Here is an 18,022-nt window from a genome sequence, read left to right on the forward strand (position 1 = left end):
ACCACCCCTTCCCCAACAGGTTTGTCCAGCCTTGGCTGCAAGCCCATGTATCATCAAACTCTTTCCTTAGGGGCCAGGTCATTTTAAAAGACACAGATGCTCACTTACAGAAAATTTCAAATTGCAAAAGCCATTGCAACTCAGCTATGAACCTTAGCTGAAGAATCAGCCCCATGCTTCCTTCAACTTACACATCCAACCGTGGTCAGGTTAGCACGACCTGACAACAAACCCAGCAACGGAGAAAACAACCCAGAGCGAGCCAGTCAGCGTGCCCCCAAGATTTATTTTGGTGAGGAGGAAATAGCTTCATGTGTACTTAAAATACGACTTGCATGGGTTAAGTGACAATGAATCCACAAACAAGGAGAATCCTGGCAAAAGCCAGGATTGAGCTTCACCCTAAAGTCATCGCTGACAGCAGAGAAGGGCTTTTTGGGATCTAAGCCACATTGCACAGGCACAGCTGAACTCCTACTGCCAGGATGGCCATGCATAGCTCATCCCAAAGTACGGATAAGTAACTGCATGTTTTGGTGGTCTCGCACAGTGGCCAGGAGGAATGGAAAAGCCCAAGGTTTTCAGTCCAAAAGGGATAGTTGGGTGACATTTCAACTTGAGGGAGGAAAAAAAAAAAAAAAAAAAAAAAAGTGAAACGTTCTGGGTTTGTTCCAGTGCAGAACAGTATTTTCTTTTTTTTTTTTAATCTCAGAAAAGCAATTGGAGATAGATCTGCCAGCCTTTGGACAGCCGCAATCACAGCCTCCTCCTGTAACATCTTCTCAGCTGTGTACACACCACTTCTAACACTTTGGGCACTTTTGGCGACACTGCACTCAGAAGAGGGGCCGAGCATTTATTTTCTAGTAGAAAGGTCCGAATCGGTTCAAACTTCTCATACAGTACGACCAGTGCAAAATAACACAGCTCCCTTGTTGACAAAAACATTGAGCAGTGTTTGTGGCAATGGACTTTCATCAACACCTATCAGTTTCAATTGTACAGGAGGATATTCAGATACACAAAAAATGAGTAGTCGTCAAAAATACCTAGTATTAAATGTCTTTCATTTTTATTACGCTCATAGACAAACAAGCAACGTCCAGACATGAACTGCCAATTTTCATCTCATCTAACTTCCCACATCTTCCAAAAAAAAGGTTCACCAAATCAACAGATTAGAGGCTAAATAAAACTAGTTTTCTTGACCAGGGTTAGTTGAGATGCTTCTAAGATAATCTGCCTGCCTCTCAGGCACCTTCTCAATATTTAGAGGCACCCATTTGTCATCACTGATGCATCGTCCTTGCAAGATGGAGTGACCCAATCCACAAGGCAGGAGTGCTCATGCCTGTGAACCTGCAGGTGCAACTGCTGAGCAGAAAAAAGCCCGTGGCCTTCATATTTCCATCTGAACACCAAGACTGCTCAGAAATTAAAGGGAGACACATTGCTGAGCTCCGATCGCCCTGTCCCAATGATGCAGGATAGGACTCAGCTGAGTTACAAGAACATGGCATGGTAAGTCTTCATAAAAATGGCCCTACAGCTGGGCTACATGAGCGGGTTTGGTTTCTTGTGGCAGATATGAAGGGCACGCACAGTCCAGCTGGGGATTTATCAGTGTCTTGTTAAGTGCAATGGGACAGCAAGGCAGCCTGGCAAACTGAAAGAGTACAAGTCTTGTTCACACTTATACCCACTTTTCTTGGGCTCAAAGGATTTCTCTAACATTTAAACAAGTAACAGGATCGGAAGGTTTTAAGAAGCTCCCACAGGCTCATAAGTGGAGTCCAGCCCTCAGTGCAGTCATTAAGTTAAAAAAAATTCAACTTAAACACAGCTATCGCGATTTGCACCAGCTGAGCATCTCTCACCCAGACTGTAACAGGAACATGCCCAGGCTGCTTGCCAGCACCCTTGGCTTTGCTGCCGTACGAGCGACGGGCCGGTATGCGTGACCACTCACCATCAGATTTCTCCACAATGACAAGCTTTGAAGTCAGAGCACTTTGCTCTCCTTCCCCAGACCGTTTTTGCTCAAAACAATAACTATTTAAATGGGAACCTCGCTAAAGTCATTTCAGATTTCTTTCCAACTCCTCTGTCAGTGATGAAATGTAGTTAAATCACAAAAACAGAGAGACCTGCCTGCTCCATGGCTCCTATTCAGCACAGGCTGGATATCCCAACCACCCCCACTATTTTTCAGCACTGCAAGAGAAGACACCAGCTGAAAACCTAGAAAGAGTAGGACTGAGCAAATGCCTCTTTTTGCTGAAAATCTTGTTAAGCTGCTCGCTGTGAAACCCGCTAAAAAGCTTCTCGTAGCCAGTGGGGCTGCCAGAGGCTAGAAAAGTGACTTGTGGCCCTCCTCCTGCCCATTCAGAGCAAAAGATAACACCTGCGGGAAGCGGGCGAAAGGTTAAAACCTGGTACCTCTGTGTTTTCCTAAGTGCCGAGCTTGGCACCAGAACAGAGGCTGGGAACAATAGCAGGAGCACTGCGCGTGTTTTCTTTTCCCTTAAAGTAACATTTTTGCTGCAGTGTCATCTTTCTGCTCAGCCAAGCAGGCGCTCTGGGTCAAATCAGCTACGTGAGCCGTCAGCAGATTTTTCTGGCCCTTTCAAAAGATCTTCAGGCATTGTATTAAGAAGCCAAATCGGTGAAAAAAAACAGGAAAAAAAAAATCACAGACTGCCCACACGTTCTACCGGTCAGGCGTTCGCATGACTGTGAAATAATCAGCATTCTTTTGGTGAAATGTAGCAGCTTTAAGCCAGCAGTCTGGCTTCAGTCTCTGGAAAACAGTGCGCTTTCTCGAAAAAGCTAAAACCAGGGTATTACAGCCTGACAGCTTCAAAATTCCTCAGACCTCCCATAGGAATTGCTCACAAAAGAGCAGGCTGTTCCCCAGAGCTGGGTGTCAGGGTAACAGCCCCTCTGATGGAAAACCCTAAGGGAAGGCATACTTCCATTTATACAATCTTTTATGCTCTGGCTAAATGGCTTGTTTATAATTGTTGGGTTTAGGCGAGAAGAGGCTTCACCTCTCCTCACAGTTCCTGTACTGTAGCAGTGAGGGATTTGGGGCCTGTTGGGTCACTTCCCAAATGGAGGAGAGAGAAGCATAATTTCCTAGAGTTTTCCACGTTTTCACATGAAGTCAAGCATCCTCCAGCAGACGTGGACACCAACAGCATGGGTACAGTCCCACTTTCACAACCTTTACCTCAAACCATACCCATTTCTACCCATACACCAGCAGAGCAGAGAGAGAAGAGGCACTGAACAAACTTCACCACTGTTTGCTAGGGCTGCCAGAAAAATAACAACATTAAAACCAAAAACAACAACAAAAACACCCTTTCAATACAAAATTTCTTCACAGGCTGTTCCTATCCCAAACAGGAAAAACTGCAGAGTTCCATATGGGACTTATAACAGCTACCACGAGTCTCTGTGGTTAGGGTGAGAATCATCAGGTTGTTAAAACTGAAGATGACAGAAGTTAAATTGCTCATAATTTTGCCTAACATAATTGTTTAGGCTAAGGCTTTGCATGCTTGGGACATGTAATTACATTTTTACGGGGAACTGTAATTTTAGGAGAAAAATGGTAGGAGAACTTCTAATTATAAATTGTATCACTTGGCATATGCATACAGATGCTGAATTAAGCCAGAAGAGGACATTTCCTTCGATTCTTTGTTTTGCAACTTTAATAATTCAATGTTATTTTATGTATATACATTTAATAAATGGATAAATTAACGCTGATTCCTAGTACTTATGAAGAAGAGGAGCTGAACTAGTCATTGCTATGCTTTAAGTAACAGGTGATGACCTTAATTTCTATTTGTACAGTAGTAAAACGGTGGCCTTCAAGCTCACGCCTTCCCTGCTGACTCTTCCCATGTTAACTTCCTCCCGTTTGCACCGTACCGCAGGAAAGAGCAAATCGTTTCCAAAACGAGACAGAAGCCTGAAATGCAAATCAGAGGAGGAAGCAGTCAGAAAGGGGTCTGCATACGGATTCAGTAGGTTATCAGGTCTTTTACCTGACCGGTAATCAATCCTGGTGCCTGATCAGCTTCAGGGGATGGACCCAAGAGGAGCACAAAGGCTCTTTATTCCCTCTGCTCACGTTGTGACTCTGCTATAAAGCCTAACACGCTGGGAAGGGCAAGGTGGAGCTGGACATAGGGCCTATCAGGTAACGTTAATGTTCAGCCAAGATATGGACCTTGTGTTTGAACGAGACAGACAGACTTTGAAGAATATAATCTGTGTTGCCAGTAATGGCTGGAGTGAAAGAACCTTGCTCTGGTTACCTTACAGGATGGGCTGGTAAAGCACAGTCGGATTCTTATCAAGATGCTGGGGTTGTGTTTTTTTTTTAAAATCACTGATTCACATGGTAATCGCTGAGAGTACAAAACGCAAGGTCTTCAAACGGAGGAAACATGAGAAGAGTATAGATTTACCCAGTTCATGTTAGGGTTGCACACTTTTGTACTGTGTGACTAGGTTTTTTTATACGTATAAACTCTCCTATACTCGATGGGACTAATCCTACCCATGTCTTTTCAGATTCCCTCCAATTCCAGTTGGACGCAGGCTCGCCAGCAGCGGTGAAAAGCAGCAGCTCTCCTGGGGTGCTGTGTTTCTCTGATTGACCTTAGCTCTGTTTACCCTTGCTACAAAAGTTTAGGCCAACATCTGCTAAATAAACTGGAGCGATGGGTCGATGGGGACAGGGAGGGGGAGTTAAAAACAAGTGGGATTGTTCTGAAACAAGAGAGTAGCTAGAGGAGCTCAAGGGAGATTGTGGTGGGTCAGAAAATAGATGCAATTCCCATTGAAATCTACAGAAAGCCTCTGGCATCTCCCATTCAGTTTTGAAGCAGGCAGAACATACCTGTCTAAAGGTAGTGTTTCCTATTCAGATTGAAACACTCTTCAAAATCTTCAGCCAAGCCACAGTGCTGTTTCTTTTGTTTTGTCTTCATTTATAGCACATTGAAAATACTCAAAATACCCATGCATGCAGTAGTGGCTTAGCTCATACAGCATGTTTAACGGGGACAGCAGCTTACGTTTAAGACAGCAGCGTCTGCCTGCCCTGCCAGCTGAATTCCAGTTAAACAACCAAACAGCAAACAGCTGCAAGAATGGGGGCTAGAGGGGTGCTTCCGAAGCCGACGGTGAGTTCATCCCAATGCACTGGGGAAAGCCAGAAACACTAAATGGGACGACACACATTTCTTCTGCCTCCAGACATCCAGGAGGCAGCTGTAAGTCTTGGAAGGGTGTTAGCGCTGTAAGGATGAGGCTGCTTAGGAGCAATCCCAGCCTCACTCAGGAGTCTCCAGCGTAGACAACATGTATCAGAAATCCTGCAGTTATCTTTGGTTTTCAGAGGATGCTTTAGCTGTGTGGGCTGAAGTACGGCTTTGTTTTAGCAGCTATGTTCACACTAGGAAACCACTGACTGCATAGCATACCATTACACACCAGTAAAGCAGTCCTTAAATAACCATATGTTCAGTATTCAGCATATGCCTTTAAAGCATCAGGATTAGCATCCCTTAAAAAAGAAGAACAGGGTAATATGAGAGCAGATATTCCCATTATCAACATATCTACATATTTTTTAATCCCAACCAGCACGTGCCCCTGGTGTTATCTCATGGCAGTATGTTCCAGAGCTTATCTAGAATAACTTTGCTTTTCATCACCTTCAAAGTTCCCTGAATATTTCCTTGTTTGTCTGTCAGGCAGCCTTTTGGCATACTGGACAGCTCTGTTCATGCTCAAGAACCTGAGAAAGGGACAGAGCCCAGCTGATTCAAAGACACCGTCTAGAAAAAAAGGACAAATGAGGCCTTCCTTGATAGTGAGCCACCTGATACTCTTTCATACAAAGCAATACTGAGACTGGCACGGTGTCATCTGGGGTGAGCACAAGCCCATGTATACAATCTCAGTAGTATATAGGGCTTTGGGGCAAATATTGAAGCCTGGACCAATCAAAAGTAGGTAAGTCGATAAGAAATGTCAGTAAAAAGCAACACTGATTCATGAAAACCGATTTTCTAGACACAAGAAGGTGACACTGCCTTGGAACAAAGCTCCACTGTCTCATGCCAACCCCACTGAGAAATGGAAACAAGGTGGAACTCCTCTCTCCTGAAAGCATCTCGCTGAGCCATGCTGAAACTATCAATGAGCGGGAGGAGACAGGGGCAGGTAATGGCAAAGATGGAAGGGATTCCTCTCAGGTCAGTCAGGTAAATTCCTGATGCTTCAAGATTTAAGCTGTAATTTGTTAAGTCCAAGAACAGTAACTATACATGTCGTGTATGTATCAATCCCATCTTGGGATACTTAAGGGTTAAACAATTCTTACAAAGCATTTTTCTTGACTGATGGTAAAGAGTTAGAAATATATTACTAATAAAAATCAATAACAATTACAAAGGAAACTCTAACAGTATCTGTCACGGTGGGAACCCCCTGAATTCTGTTTGTAGTCAAAAGCAGCAAAATAGTAACCTAAGCCTGCTCAGTTCACCTTTAAAAGAAGAAAATTAGAAGAAGCAGGGAGTTGAAATCTGTGTCACTTGATAGCTCCTGGAAAACTCCTCTTGGCTTTATGGTTATGCTTCTAAATCCTCTCAATTTAATGGCATAGGTTTCCCTATTTTTAGATCACAACTTAAGGCAGCTCTACTTTTTTTCCCTGCGTTACTTTTTAACCAGACCCTGGTCATTAAACTTAGCAGCAAAGGAGCAAGAGCGTCCTTTCGAAAGGAAAAAAAAAAGCATTGATGCACAATAACTGCATGGCTGGAGAAAGGAAATCGCTCCCAGGGGCTGACAGACCTCTTGAGTTTCCACTTCGCTGGCCCACGAGGCTGGTCTGGTGCTGGGACTCCCGAGCCCCCAGAGGTGCCAGGGCGCTTGGCGGCTGACGGAAAAGCTGCCTTGGCACAAGTCCTCCATCGAGGGCAGGTCACCAGCAGGTCTGCATCGAGCTCCATACCGCCTCAGTTGGATTATAATCAAATAATCCCCGGTTTAGTGTAATAATCAGGGTGAATATTGCACCCCGCTGCTTCGTCCCCGCCCAACTACGGTTGGGCTGGGGGAAGCTTTGCACCGGGAGGGCATGCCGTCCTCCAGATTGTTTTGAAACAACAAGAAAAAAGCTTATCGTAATCCTCCTGGCAATTAGAGCCCTGGCTGGCTGTAAAGTGTAATGCATTTATCAAAACCTCCTTTGAAGGTGCTGAGGGAAGTGAATTTGAAGCTGTCGGGGACTGCAGTAGTAAGAGAGCTCAGCTGCTGCCGGGGAGCCTGAACTGGGGCGAGGGGGCAGAGGGAGGAGGGAGAATTTCCTTGTCTGGGACGTGCACATTTTCCATCAGCCTGTTTGTACAAGGATAAATAAAACGTTATCTTGCTCAGTGTATCTTTCGAAAGCTCGGCAGATTACAGCTGGCATGCTTCGGAGGCTCTTCCTGCAAGGTTCGCCAAAATGTTAGCCACCCTGGAGCCATAAATCATCCCAAACCAGGCTGCTTCTCCCCTCCTCCCCATCAATGTGAGAAAAACCCAAGCCATTTACATTTAAAAAGAGAGAGAGGGAAAAAGTTGCCACTTCTGTGAAATGTCAGGACGAAACTGGAGGCTCTTGCCTTTTTTACAACATGCGTCAGACGTGTTTTCCCAGAGGTGATTCATACACAGAAGCACGATGAAGGGGATCATCTCCCCTTGTCACACAGCGAGGCCCTGGTCCAGCAGCATCAGGTGAGATTACAAGGGTGCAGTCTTGTAAAAAACATCTAAAGAAGTAGTCCTACAGACCTCTGGACGTTGCTTTCCCTCTCCCTTTCGGCTGCAGGTCATTTCTTTAGAGGGCAGAGGGAAGAACATGGCTCGTGATGCTCTCTCCCCTCTTCTGCTTCCCTCTGGTGTGGGCACGCAGCCCCCTTTGGCCACAGGAGATCCTCTTCCCCTTGGAGCAAAGATCATCTTCCCTCTGAGACAAGGCCGTGTCCCTGGATTTTTACGGCCAGCAGGGAGGTGGATCATGATACCAAGGCTCTCCCACCGCAGGGAAAGGAGCTGTGTCCAGCCCGTGGCACAGCCACTTGAGACTACCAGGGCTCTTTGCTGAAAGGTGTTGGCATATGCATGCCCTCAGCAATAAGAGGGATGTTAAGGATGTTACTGAAAGCCAGGGAAGAACGGGAAGAAGCAGAGGGGAAAGTAAAGATGAATTAAATTGACCTGAGCAATCTGCAGAGCAGGACCCCTGGGCCACCCCTGCATCTCCTCCCCGCACGGGGTGGGATTTCTCTTTGCTCATTACAGAGGTACAGTCCCCCTCCCCTCCCAAGTCAGCTTCTCTCCTCCGCCAAGTTTTGTTAATCCAAACCCACTGAACATCGCCTTGTGTATTTTTTTTTTTTTAAATCGCTCCCAAATCCCTTTCCTTTTCGGGATTCCTGCTGAGATCCCAGGCTGGGTTCTGCCCTGGAGTAGCTCAGAGCAGTTACGTAGCTGGGCTGCTGATTTCCATCTACTGGAGGTCCACCCCCCCCCCCCAGCCAGCTTCACTCCCTACACACGCCTGTGCACAAACCTCATCTAAAAGCCTCCTGGCGAAACCTTGCAGTGCATCCTCCCCTGCACGGGGTTATCCTTGGGATTTAAGGAATGCGGGCACTATATTGCTATGAAAAGGGGCACTGTACTGAATTTATACACAGGGAGGTAGCGGGGATGAGAGCCGGGGTGTAGTAGCCTTACATCTGTGACAATGTTACAGGGGTGACAACAGCAAAAAACTTTGATCAATCGCAGAGTACAAACGCAGGTTTATATTCTTGCCATCTGGCAGAGTATCATGTTAAGAGCCGTGCAGACAACAGTGGCTGCTGCTACCCAGTGTGCTATATACCAATAAAAGCTGAATGGATCTACAATAAAGCAGACTTTTGAAATAGCTGTGAAAAGAAAATCTAGGCCACTAAGTGCTGTTAGAAACAATGTCCTTATATTTTTTTCCCTTCCCTGGCTGTTCTCCTCTGTCTTGCTACTGCTCTTGGGATTCCTCTTCCCTCCCTTTTCCCAGCCCCGGTGGCTGCACAGAAAGCTATCAAGTGAAATGCTGAATCTAAACTAAAGGGTGAGTTCCTTTAACAAGCATTAAACAACCGTCAGAAGAAGCAGACTGGCAGCTGCCTTCACAGCTGAGACCAATCCCCCCTCTATGAACTGTGACGTGCAGCATCCCCATGAATGAAGGAGTAAATGCAGTCTCCTCTTTCCGGCCTTTGCCTCCCCTGCTCAGTGCAAAGGGATAAGAGTCCCAGATAAAGTCCTGGATAAAGTCCTGGGCTGGCATAACCATTATCATTTTGCACTTCTCCAGAGCTTCTCCAGTATGAGGATCTCCAGTCACCCTATGGACCCATGCCCGTAGCAGCTATAAACTCCCAAATATGCTCAAGCCACCCCTGCTCAGTGGGCATGCGTCTCAAATGCAGAAGTTTTAGCTCAAATTCACGTTCTACCCTGCACTTTCCACATGCCAAGAGCACATTTGCTCTGACACACGCAGTAGTGCATTACACAGGGTTGTTTGGGCACAAAGAGCCAGAGCATCCCACCGATGAGACGCAGAAGGACGGATAAACCCTCATTTCATTCATGAGTTCACCATAGCTTAAAGGTATTTCCAAAGCTAGAAGCAAAAATTTTCACACTGGTGAAAACGCCACTGCCAATGGCACAACATCTGAGGGCCCCCAAGAAATCCCTTCTCTCTCTCTCTGGAGTATGTATTTCCCATTAAAATGACTAAGAACATTAGCCGGCAATTAGATGGAAGAAAAATTTAGCCTGGGAGTTAGATCTCATTGTTACTACTTTTTCCTATCAGGAAACACAATGGTCTCAGAAGGGAAGCAATGGAAACCCTCATTCGAAACAACTGAACAAGTTGCTGGACTAGACAGCCCTGACCTGGCAGGAAGACCCAACAGCCCTATTCTTCCTCTTTGGCATCTGTGATCCTACAATTGCTCATCCATTTCAATAAATCCTTCAGCTCCTCTATCAAATTTCATTTTTTTATGGACTTAATTCTCAAAGGAACTCATTGCCCTGCATTCAGGCCAGCTTTTCATCTTCAGTCGCAACTCGGAGCTTTCCAAACACGCTCAGTGCCCAGGAGGCTATCTTCGGAAAGCCCCAGACGAGGTGGTATTACTTTGCCAAGACTCTGAAGTACTATGGATATATTTGATGGATGCCTGACTCTTCAACAGGAGGAAATGTCTGCATGATGTTCTTATGGATGTCCACACTTTCAAAAGAGCTAGATACTATTTTCCCAAAGTAACTTGACCCATTTAAAGAACTTGTCCGGGAAAGCCAGTTGAGTATCTCTGACATCTGCATTACCACAGACACTCTGGTATTAACCATCCCCTTTATCTCACTATATTTCTGTTGATAGCTGAACTATGCAATGCAGTGGTTCTGGCATCCCAGCAATGGCTAGTTATCAGGAGCAAGAAAGCACGAGGTCTGGGAACTCACTGAAAACATTCAGAGGCGATACGTGAGGGACTGGGAGAGATTAGACAAAGTTTGCTGGGGCTCCAGGAATTCCTGTAATTCAGGAGTTCCATGGTGAGATTTTCTTTTTTGTATGGGACAGCAGCGAGCAGGAAGATGGAGTTTTTGTTCCTCTTTAAAGTTATTTTCCCAAAGCCTTCATATATATATAGCTTCTCCTGCTTTTTCTCCAGTTTCAACCAGCTGGGGTACCCAGGACAAGTCTTCAGAGTAACAACACTTGTGTCAACTGGAGAGGCTCACCTGGGCTCTCATTTCACCAGGAACTAGATTTTGGTGTCTGACTGATGGCATCCACAGCTGCCTCCCTAGCAATTCACCACTTAGGGCTAATTAGCATGAGCTAATTAGTTTCAGGCAGAGAACACTTGAAAAAAAATAATCTGAGTGTGTAAGTTCAGCCTTCCTAGGTTTTATTTAACATACTTTTTTTTTTCTCTGCTGCTGAAACAGATCCCAGAAAGATGATGTAAGACACCTAAACCAGGCAGATGCTGGAGATACAGAGTCAAGTGTTCAAACTCACTAAAATGCTTAAAGATGTAACTTCAACCCTAAATGCTTTTGATGTAACAAGCATCTAAAGTGTGGAGGTTTCATGGACGATGCTAATTATCCTAATAGCTCATCTCCTTTTCACACACACTTCCATACCTAGGTTCTTGGCTTGCCTGGGGAAACAACCAAGACAACACCAAAGTGATCCAGCAGAAAACAGATCTGCCAACAACGAGGTCTTGCAAGAGTTGTGGCTACAATCATTTACGGGCTCCTGCCCGGTCATGGGGCAGCTGTGAAAACAAGACTGCTGGGAAAGCACCAAGTGAAGCCTGGGTGGAAATGCCGACACAACCCCAAAGCACCAGCAGCCAGTCTCAGACAGACGCTACAGTGGGAGCCTTCTTGCATTGTTGTTGTTTTTCCCTGAAATAGCCTGTTAGATAAAGAGAGCCAGCGATTAGCTAAGTGCCATCTCCCCTGATACGCTTTGCCCATTATCTGCTCCTGACACCTAATATCTAATTGCACTGAAATGTCCCAGCAGGACAGGCTGTTCTAAGAGGGACTGAATAGACTGACTGTGGGAAGGGAAAAAAAAATAAATAGAGAGCTTGCTGGCACATCCAAGAAATGAAAAGGCTGCACTCCAGCAGGGTTAGGATGTCAGCATGGGGATTTCAACAGCAAGAGTGCAAAAGGTTAGTTCTAGGAAAGGTTGGCTACCTCTCAGAAGCACATCCAGGTCCAAACTATTGGGCCTGGTAAGGTTTCCTGCCTGCAAAAATAGTTTGTGTGCTCTCTGACGATGACGCCTGGGCTCTTCCCTCCTTCCCTTCTGTCTATAACACATCACTTCAAGGACGCCAGTGCCTCAGAGATGGCCCCTGCCTCGCCGTGCTTAAAATCTGCACAGAGTAAACAACGGGGGAGAGGAAGTGTTATCAACTCTCAAGGGGGTTATTGTTGCTGTCTTGGTTTGGGGGGGGTTCATTATTTTTTTTAAACATCATCATTTCACTGATCCTGTTTACCAAGCAACCTGATCAGCACAGCTGGCAGAGCAGCACAGCATGGCACAGGAACAGGTGACTGGGGAACGGGCCCTGCCTGAAAAAATAGCATGAAGTGCACAGAACTACACTGGGAACCTTTGTCAAAGCCCAATTTCCCCAAGCTTCAACATAGAAGCATGAGATCCATTTGCCTTTCTTCCATCTGGTAAATGACGAGGCATCTCCAGTGGTGCAAGAGCTGCATACCAAACCTCGTGGGTTCTGGGACTGACACAAGTCATCCTGTCCCTGAATGCAGGGCTGCATCCACCATAAACATGACATTGCTTCAGTGTTTGCTGTAAACTAAACAGGAAGGTACCAATTGCTTGGAAGCCTCACGCTGTCCATGTTGGAGGGAGGAAAGCCATTAATCCTGAAACAGAAGTAAAGGAAGATTATGGAGTCTACCACTGCTGACAACTTTTGGCTATAAGATTTGTCTTCTACCTTGTCTCCTCTCATAACAAAGCACTTTTGGGTTATGATCTGCAGACGTACGCAAAATACCAGGAACAAGGCAGAGGTTTGCAAATTGTGCTGCTGTGCTTTGTGGCTTGCACATGCAATACACAGCCATGATGCACCCATGACAGTCACGACAGCATAAGAAACTCATGCTCCCCAAAAACTGACATAGCTCTCCATCCTATGTCATGCATGTTACACTATCCTGAATACTATTTATCCAGTGCATAATGTAACATGCAGTACTCAGGGACACTGCTTTAATTGGCTTCGAAATCAGACTGGAAGCATCCCAGTTATCCAACGTTGGAAATGTTCATGATGCATTAGATCGCTTTTCTGCCAAATACCAATGCAACCATTTTACAGCCCTAAACCTACTCTGAGCCCTCTAATCTAAGCAGAAGCAGCAGTGCTTGAGTCTGGGACCAGGCTTGGTTTGCTCTGGTCTTAGGATGTGAGATGTAATCTTTGGCTGTAGATGTAATTAGGCTGCAGAACTCATTTCCATGATGCTGGAATCTTCCAGACTGCTCTGATCAGATTCATACCACCTGGAGAAGCATAAAAAAGTTCCCCAAACCCACCACACACTGTCATAACATCACTGCTGTTCTCCTGATCACCATGTTAAATGCAGCCGAACTCAGAAAACAGACCTCTCTGGTCATGCAATCCAAATCCAAAACCAAAAACTGTTACGTGTGGCTTGGATTTAAGCAAAAGCCTTTCCTCCACATAAAAAACTAGGATGGAGATATAACAGGTAATGCTCCCATTCAGAGGGACCTCAATAGGTTGGAGAAATGGGCAAACTGAAACCTCATGAAGTTCAACAAGGGAAAGGGACGAGTCCTGCACCCGGGGAAGAATAACTCCATGCACCAGGACAGGTTGGAGATATCTCCATCTTGGAGATATTCAAAACAAGACTGGACATGACACTGAGCAACCTCAGACTATATGGAGAGTAGTGAAAATGCTATGTAATAGTGATTTGAACCTGGAGCTTCACGTCCCATCCTGAACTAAAAATGAGAAGGACCACACTGTCTTGCTCTTCCTCTTGCTTGCTTGGCTTCTCTCTTTGAACCTTCCTGATTAAATTTTCATTAAACTTATACCTCTTCCCAAGTATATGGGTTTCAGCAAAAGTGCGAAAACAATTTCAGGAAAGCTTCATTTCCCAAATACGTTCCCATCAACTCTAACAATGACTTAACCTTCTCTGTGTATACACAACACAAGTCCAGCTGCAACGTGTGTTGTGTAAACCTGGTATAGCTCTGCTGAAGTCAGCAGATGTGGTCCAGATTTGTGCTGCCTTCTTGGAATGAGAAGTTTTGCCTTCTATTTATAACATACTTCCTTGCTAAAGAAATAGCCTTATAATGGAATCCATTTTTTCAGTAAATGCTTTAGAAAAAGAAACAAGAGTCCATCAATTACCAAAAAAGACTTCCTATGCAAGAGCAAAAATAGCATGTAGGCCAAGTTTTGTTGTTATGCTGACACAAAGCTGGAGTCATCCTGATCTTGTCATTAAGATGACTGCATATTCACTCTAATTTAAACAGACAGCAGAAATATGTTCTCATGCAAGTAATACATAAATCTGCCAGGAATCGGTGAGACTTTAGCTCAATTCAACAGTCAAGCATACCAACAGACAAGTATTGATGATAAATAAAGATAATGGATGAGAAACTTGTGTTTAGCAGCCTAAGCGATTAATAACTAGAGAAAGACAGGCAGACAGACATACAAAATCTGTCAGCACGTGGAAAGGATCCATTAATTGCTTTGCATGCAACTTGTTAAAGTGGACAGCTTTTTTCATGTTATTTTTCAGAAAGGCAAACTTGTAAGGGCATTTATAATGATGGTGCTAAGCCATGGCAGAAGCTCCCTCCTGAGCAGAGCAATGCCATATCCACCAGGCATGTCTCAGGTGGAAACTGGGTCACCAACAGCACCCCCCGATATTTAGATTTTCCTACATTAATCAGGTGACTTTCCTGTTGACTTACCTCCCTTTTCTTTAATGTCTCCAGAGTAGGTCTTTCCAACATAAGTCCCATTCATATTTAATCTCTCCCTCTATTTAACTTGTCAAGGCTCTAACAAATGAGGAGCGCACTCTTGGCTGAAGGTTTTCCTCTGATCTGCTTGGTCCAAATAGGTACACGGAAGTGGGTATACACTTCAAATGACACAGCTCATATCTCAGAGGACATGAGACTTCAGCCAGCAGTGGGGCTTGCAGGCACCTCAGGGGCACACCAGACCTACCACCATACCCCTTTACATTGAGATAAATAGATATGCTCCAGCACCCACCTTAGCCTTGCTTGCATGTCCCAGGTAACCCTCCGGATGGGTAAAAAAACAAGTGAGGGAACCTCCAGAGGGTGAAAGTGGGTGAAATGAATTAAAACTCATTTCAAGGACTGCAGGAGGCTGGGATGCGGGGCTTACCATGATCTCCTCGAGGTCTGGAAAGGACCATTTTAGGCAGTCATTCCACCTTATTTTTCAGGACCAGGGACTAATCCCACTCCCATGACCTCTTTTGAGGCCTCACAGAGCAGTGCAGCTTCTGCCAGAGTTATGGGATAAATCCAATAAACACCCTTTAAATGAAAGCGTAGGATACCTGACAAGCCGAACAGGCTGTAAGCACCAGAAAAGAAGGCTCTAACCACTTTCTTCCAGAAATCCTGCTTTTATTTGACAGCCCTTTCATCCCTTTTGCCCTGAAAGCCTTGCCTTCATCATCACTCACAGACCGGGTGCTAGCTTACATTGTCACCAAGACCTTCCCTTTTCTCCCTCCTGTCACACACACAGCCCTTACCTGGAAACACTGGCCCTCCAGACAGACATCAGGCCTGCGGGCCACCTCAGGAGCTCCCTGCTGCCATACCTTACCCATCATGTTGTGCCATACCTGCCATCTCATGTCCTACCCGCCATGTTGTGTCTCACCCACCAACCCACCCAACCTCATGGCAGCCATTGCAGCATGCCCAGACCTCAGCAGAAAAGATGAAACACAGACTATCCTCTGCCAATTTTCCTCCCCTAACCTCCATGCCAGAAGGCATTTATCTGAAAAAACAGTCACCTTTAAAGCCAAAACACACACACGGGCTATTCACAAGACCTGAGTGATGGGAAGAGGAGGGCTGCAGTCCCAGTAGCCTTTCCGTCTGTGCGCTATCTCAAACTCAGCTCCCTCAGTCCCCACACAAGCATGGCTTCCCTCTTGACTTGCTATTTAAAAACCAGCCCAAGACTGGGATGCAGCAGTTTCAGATTAACAGGCCGGGGCTGTGAGCAGGTGGGTGGTGTCTCTCCTCAGCTCTGTCATCATCTGCAGCTGAGCACCAGGCTCCCCCACGGCAGAGCTGCCAGGGCCTCCATGTTGGACTGGCCTGTTTATTTACTTCTATCTTTGTCTTATTTTTTTGATTTAAGGAAGACCATTTCCAAAAACAGGTTAGAAACTTTGATTCTTAGGGAGAGAAGACTCGGTCATGGGGTATACGTTATGCAAATTTTAGGTTTTATTGCATTTACACATCCACTGTGAGCTCACTTTACCAGAATAGCTCTTTATCTGCAGACACGGCTTGCTGACCTGGGCTGAACACGGAGCCCATGTCGAGGCAGACAGTACTACACCACGATTATTTAACTCCTTGCCTTGTGTCCCTCCAGCAAACCCACTCCCTCAGACGCCCACAACTTCCCCATCCCACCGCGCACGGCATAGACAGCCTCCTGCCGTCCGGAGACAGACAGAAGACAGGCATTTTGTTTTGCGTAGGATTTCAGAAATTTCAAAATCCAGCTCAACATTAAGCGGCAACAAAACACAAAGTGTGAAAAGTGTCTTAAAAGTAAACCCTTATTTTCAAGAGGATTGTTTGGGTCTGTAGATCAGCAAAGCCTCTGTGAGGCGTTTTCATTTTAATGGGATGGGACTTTTTCTAAAGGAAAACAGTTCCTTTCCCAGATTTTTTTTCTCTATATATCAGAGCTAATGTAATTACATACATGGGAAAAAGAGAGTGCATTTTTTTCATTTTGCAGCAATCATTTACAGTGATGCAAAACGGGTTGAAGTCCTGTCATGCTAGCACAGTAGGGTTTTACATCACAACTATCACGGCAGCTTCCCAAGGTCCTGGTCAGGTCAGAGCCCTGATCAAACGAGGTGTGGGGCAAATGAGAGAGCACATCCAAATGCAGCAATAGGGCAGAAAGCAGGAGGATGAACAGAGCTATGAAATGAATTGCAGCAGGCTGACTGAAGAGGAAGGAATACAGCCCCCACAGGCAGCACACACCTCCCCTCCTGCAACTTTGTACAACCATAAGTGGTCAGACACTTGAAAATCAGACTCACTGTACAGGGAAATTTGGCTTTGGGGTGCACTGGTCCAGACATACATGCCGGGGGCCTCCTCTTTACGGCTCACAGCTGCTCTCTTGCTTCTGTGGCAAACCGAGACCAACCAGTTCTATTGAAAGATGGTGACATCACTTAATACCTTTGCTTGTTTTAGTGCACCTGGCCAAGAAACACTGCAGATATTTTCTGTTGATTCAGGATATAGAAGAGTCCAGCTCTCTCAGGATTTAGCTGTACCACAGCAGGAGAAGCCTGGGGAGACTGCGGTGGGATAGAGGAAAAGAAATATCCAGCAAGAGGAAGAAAAATAAGCAATTGCAAGAGGATTGACAGTGGAGGAGCCTCAGTGATAAAACCCAGGCGCAAAATGCAAACATCCAGAAGCAACTCAAAAAAGAAAAAGAGAAAAAAAGCAAACAAACACAGGAACATGGACAGACATTTATGTCATCCTTGCGCAAGTACAAGGCAGCTCTATGCAGATGGGGTAACCACTAAAGGCTGTAGCCATCTGAAGGGCTGAAGTGACAATTTCCAAAGCCAATAGATGGGAAGAGCTTTAATTACAGCAGGCACAGTCTCTCAGCGTTTTGTAGGACCAGCTTAGTATTTCATACGGTCATGCTGCACCCTACAAGCTATGGGGTGTCACACTCCTTTCACCGTGCCCAGCGATGACAGCTCAGCGATGAGATGGCATCGCCTCTCAGGTAACACTGTTAAGTCACAGCATGCAAACAGAGGGGCTGGAAGCTGAAAGGGCAACTTGGGGGGCTCCACCAACTTGGTTATCCTGAAATTCCTAAAGGTGGTGTGTGCTAAAAAAGTGGGTGCTATGGAAGAGATCTGATTAAAAAAGAACAGCAATTGCATTATAATCCCACGAGGTACATGGTTAAGTCCACGGAAAATCTGTTCTAGG

At 45.5% G+C, this 18,022-nt stretch overlaps 1 protein-coding gene and 1 long non-coding RNA gene across 4 annotated transcripts in view; both read right to left on the minus strand.

The window, feature by feature from the left end:
* The window catches only part of FGFRL1 (fibroblast growth factor receptor like 1), a 173,125-nt gene that overhangs the window by 119,399 nt on the left and 35,704 nt on the right, over positions 1-18,022 (minus strand). The gene's annotated exons all lie outside the window — the stretch shown is intronic.
* LOC121069267 lies at positions 8,490-16,704 on the minus strand. Its single transcript, XR_005819369.1, has 2 exons — positions 15,808-16,704; positions 8,490-11,593 (listed from the first exon to the last, which is right to left on the minus strand). It is a non-coding gene; the product is annotated as an uncharacterized LOC121069267 (long non-coding RNA).

The sequence above is a fragment of the Cygnus olor genome, chromosome 4 (assembly GCF_009769625.2).
Source record: "Cygnus olor isolate bCygOlo1 chromosome 4, bCygOlo1.pri.v2, whole genome shotgun sequence".
NCBI lineage: Eukaryota > Metazoa > Chordata > Aves > Anseriformes > Anatidae > Cygnus > Cygnus olor.